Source organism: Crocodylus porosus, unplaced genomic scaffold (assembly GCF_001723895.1).
Source record: "Crocodylus porosus isolate Cpor-Errol unplaced genomic scaffold, CroPor_comp1, whole genome shotgun sequence".
Taxonomy (NCBI): domain Eukaryota; kingdom Metazoa; phylum Chordata; order Crocodylia; family Crocodylidae; genus Crocodylus; species Crocodylus porosus.
Window position 1 is genome coordinate 12,008,039 of NW_017728912.1, and position 5,393 is coordinate 12,013,431.

Below are 5,393 nucleotides of genomic sequence, written 5' to 3' on the forward strand. Positions count from 1 at the left end.
TTTATACAGGCAGCCAGGGATCTAAAATGGCTGCCACAATCAAGCACCTACTGGCTGCTTGGCTCTGCCCTTAAAGTGTCAGACACCAATAGTGCCCTGCCACACTTGCCTACCCCACTGGGGGAGGGTTGGCCTCAGCTTTTGACCTCCAAGCTGCTGACATCTGACATCAAGAGGGAACTTCAGGGTGAAGCTTACATACTGGTCAGATGTACCTCCTCTCTGTGACAGTTCTAGGACTGGTAGATATAGAAATTGTTTGCATTATTCTTATCTGCTATCACCGTATATTCATAAAATTTGCCTATTATCAAATACAAAGGCCATGATCAATCTGAAGGTTTGGGTCCTAAATCCAGTTCCAACACTATTAAGAGTCATAACTGAATAATTTTTATAGATTAAGAGATTGTAGGGCGAGGAAAATGTAGGGCCAGGACTTAGAATAAATGTGGGACAATGAACACTCTCATTACCTTAAACTGAGGAATCTCCCTCCCCTCCTCACCCCTCAGTCAATATTCATACCCCACTGAGGCAGTGGAGTAGATTGGAAGTCTGATCAAGGATTCAGAAGAACAAGGAGCAGTGAAGAAAATATCTGTCCAATAATTTGCTCACTTCGTTGGCCAGAACTGAGCATTGCCACAAAAAAGCTGAATGGTGTTACCCTGTCATGTGGTGGCATCATCTCCAGAGAAGGCAAGCAATCAGTGATACTTGATCTTGACTGCTATGTTCTAGAGTCTACCTTTCCATCTATTTCTCAATATTCATGAGGCAACAGTCCAGATGTATAATTGATATAAATTACACATATAAATTCAGATTTATATTCAAGCAAAAACAATAACTCTGGAATGCATTGTCTTGTGCTATATTTCTGGTATTTGCAGTCAGTCCTTGGTGGTTGTTACAGCTCAGAAGCGCCATGAAAAATCCTGCCCTTTGGCTTATTTTTTTAGGGTCTTACAGGGAATTGAAATGAAATGCTCAGCATGTGAAAAACATATGTTAGCTCTGTACTGGTTTGTCAGTGATTTTTGGTATTTGGGGTTGACTGGTAAATTAAGTATTTATTCTCATCTCACTCCCTTATTGTTCCTAAGTATGGAGAGAATTAAAAATGGGAATATTTCTATCCAGAGAATGTCCCAATGAGTTTTGGCATTAATAGTAGATAATACTAAATCGGTACAACTGCATTGCCTCTACCAATTATGGCTGAAATTTGCATTCAAGGTATTCCTCAAAAATGCCCTACAACAACCAATGGTTCCACGACAACTGTTATGTGAGTGGGTTAGAATAGTTTGGGAAGCTTAATGAACTGGAAGTATATGACAGCATACCCATGGTATGTAGATGATTTCTTATTTTATATGCAAGATATACCTGTTACCAGATTTGCGATTGAGTAATTAAACAGTTAGACCCCAAACTGTAAACCTGCCCAACACGTACAGCAAAGCGTGCAGAACTGATGGCAAGTGTCAGAACACCAAAACACCGCAACCCTGAAAGACTACTATACTGGTGGGAAGCAGCTATTATTTGCTTACCCTCTCCCTCCCAGTTTCTCTGTATTACTATTACTACTGCATTATTAGGAAATAAGTTACCCTTTAGTGCAAATGGAAAGCATATAAAACATCAGTCTCTATTTTAATTAAAAGTCCAACTGGCAGACAGATTTCCACTTAACAGTGTGTGCAATAATTAAGATTAAAGCCTGCTTACAGAAAGGAAGAACTAAACACTGGAGCAAGATTGATGAAGCAGCCAAAATGACCTCAACTAGAGGGTCACTGAGGACAACTTCTGCCTTGCCTGTGGAAGTAAGTGACCAAGTAAAGCATAGGAAATTTGGCATTACAAAATCTTGATGATGAAATAAGTGTTTCAGACTCAAGTTGAAAATGATGCAATTTTAATGGACTAAATTATGTCTGAGGTAATCAACAAGCTTCTAATAGCTCACAGAAATCCTAACATATCTAGTGTGGATGGTACCTTGACTAGTATGATTAGGAGATCCTTATAAAAGAGAAGCAGGATTTTTTTAGGGAACATCTTCTATTGAACCAAGTGGATAGTTGAAAGAGATTTTAGATAAGCTTTTGGGAACAAAATGCCCTCTCTCAACTCTGGGATACAGGCTAAGATAAATGCCAAGCAGAAGAATTACTTTTTTAAAATCCTATTATGTAAAGGAAAATGATCACTAAAAAGAGCTTGAGAAACATATTTTTATGCAGAGATGCACACTTAGAAAAGTGGTATTGATTTTGGATATCTTACCTCCAAACACCACATCAGACATCTAGCCAATAGACAGCAGTATGATTAAAAATTTCAAGTCTCAGTATTATGATTCCCTGGTGAGCAAGATCTTTGTTAACTATTGAGCCTAAGGAATGCTTTAAGCCAGATGTTTTCACAGTGGTCCAGCTCATAAAGCAATCTTGGAATTTGGTGCAACAGAAGAAGTTTCCAAGTGTTTTTGCCGTGCTGGATTCATTAAAAAGGATGCCGTGCCGCCAGTATAAAATATGTTTGAAGTTCTCTGCTCATCTAATGTGCAGGAACTTTGTGCACAACTTCAAGGCTAAGGCATCTGGCCATCAAATCTTACGTCGGGTAGTTATATCAACTCATGGAAGAACAAAGTGCTAATGAAGATATATTTGCAACGGTGCAAGGCAAAAGTGATTATGGCAGAGATGACAGTAAAGCTGGGATGAAAAGATCCAGCTGTACTTCATAGCACCTGTCAAGCCTTCTGATCCATAAAAAGTACTGGAATACCCTTCAGATTTCTAGACTCACCAAAATATAGGCAATCAATGGTCTCACTTTACAAAATTATCTTTTGTTTTGATAATGAGTGCGTATAAGAATGCCAAAGCAAAATCTTTGACTGATTATTTTATTTCCGCACAATAATGAACTTCTTATATAGCAAGCATCTTAAATACGTTGAACCCCAAAGTATTTAGCTGTATAATCATAGTATACCGTAATATTTTCTTCATAAGTGTCAAAATCATTCATTTTGTAATTAATTATTTGTGAATATGCAATTATTTCATTAAAAAGTAAAAAATATGGATAACTACTGATAATTAGTCATTCGTGGATAATTAGTTATCATCACCAATTATTAGCATTCGCCTTGGAGTGACCATGTTTACTGCAGTAAGCCCTACAGTCGTTATAAGAAATGACTTTCAATTGGTATATTAAGCCTCAACCTGTTCACATGCCCAAATCTAATTGAAGTTAGTCCATTAATGGTAATTTCTCTATTGCCTTCCTTTTTTACGTCCTTGTGTGACAAAGTATTTAGCAGAATTCTCAGATTCGTTGGAATCTGACAGGGTTAAGCCATGAGTGCTCCTACTATGGCCTCGAACTTGCAACCATTGAGCTGTCAACCATCTGCCTTATCACCCACAAGTGCGAGAGTGAATTCCAGGATTGATTCACAAAGATTGTGTCCCCACTGCCAGTATTAACAACCTTATTTGTTAATGCCAGAGACAAGGGACAGGAGGAAAATGCTAAGTGCTGGAGAGTGGGGCATGTGGAACACTATGGCATGCTGCTTCCACCCCTTTTAAATCAGCACTTGAGGCTAATGCCCTCCTTGCCCTGCCCTACGTATATTATCAGCAATGGAATAATATAACCAGGTGGAAGCCTGGTTATCCACTTGAAAACTATATAATTGCCAGGTCTCCTGAGGATACTTTTATGGTGTTGGTTTTATGGTTTAATGGTTAGCTATGTTTTGCACTTGTTTTGTTAGAAATATAAAAAATTTGTTGCAAAGGCAGATGAGTGCAGGAGAATATATGTTGCTGTATTACTGACTAGCCAATGTCAATAATAAAAGAAGAATGGAGTAGATCGTGGGTGAATACTTTAAAGTCCTGCACAATGCAGAGGACTCACAATTCACCACGGACTCTTCAGTCTTCAGAGAATAAACCTACGAGTATATACAAACTTTGTATTTAAATCAATAGAATTTTAGTCCAGTAGAAATGCTTGGTGCATCAGTGTTCACAATGCTTAATCCGTTTTAAAAATGGTGCATCCAGTGCAAAATTAGACAGCATCTGACTCGGTCTAAGGGTCTTGTCGCACATTATACTTGGGACATATTTTTATTTAGATCATATTAAGAATTGCTATGAATTAGAAAGTTTTCTGAGCAGCTGCACTGTATTGCTTCTTGTAAATTATATAAAACATGTCCTAAGTACCAGAGCATTGAAGACTGGTGCACTGTGGTGTGCTGCCAGGGCTGGGACCAACGAACAGCTGTGGATTGGCTGTCAAGCTGCTAACCCCACTGACCCTTAGTGGAAAGAGGAAAGCCAACCTGCCAGCACCCCATGGGACACATCAAATATGGCACCTGAGGCCCCACACATGAGACTGCAGGCACAGGGCTGTGAAGTGCCATGGGGTCTGCTGTCTGCAGCCTGACAGCTGGTGGCTGGGATGGAGGGGGTATTCTTGGGGAGTGGGGAGGAGAATGTTGTCCCCTTGGGCCACAGCCTACCAGCCCTGACCTATTCCCTCTATGCTGTCATCTGTCTCCAAGCAAACTGTAGAGCCTGCTCTGGGACCCTAGGGGTTCCGTGAACTCCCCAAACGCCCCCACCTACCATGCCAAATCGGGTCCAAATGCACCCTCTATCTCACCCACCAGGTCTTGCTGGTAAATATCGTTAAAGGGAGGCTGCCTTCTTGCCCTCCTTGGCACGGTGCCTTGATGTACCAGGGCTTTGTCTAGTTGCCCACCTGTGCCCTCACAGGAGCCTCCTGGTGTCTCCCCGTGGCTCTCGCAGCCCGCACCAGGGCCTTGCCTCTTAGACCGTTGCCCACACCGGGGCCTTGCTCAATAGGGCTCAGGCGGCCTCGGCCTTACCTGGCCCTTGGACCCCCTTTCCAGGTCCTACGCCCCACTGGGGCTTCCCATAATTGGGGTCAGGCAGCCTCACCTGGCCCCCAGACCCTCCTTCCGGGTCCTATGCCCCACTGGGGCTTCCCACAATTGGGGTTCAGGTGGCCTCAGCCTTACCTGGCCCCAGACCCCTTCTCAGGTCCTACACTCCACTGGGGCTATGCCCACACTGGGCTCCTCCCGATATCTCCTACACTGGGGTCAGGGTCAGGACACCCCAAAATACAGCACCCTGTCCAGCACCAGGAACCCCCCCCACTACAGGGGAGCTCCCATGAGGCCTCCTCCAACCCCTACAGCCTCATCTGGTCCTCTGGTGTTACACAACAACAAAACAGAAAACACAAAGCCCCTGGGCTATAATATAAATCCCAAGCCAACCTGGCTACCCTTCATCCATATCCCTATCAGGGTT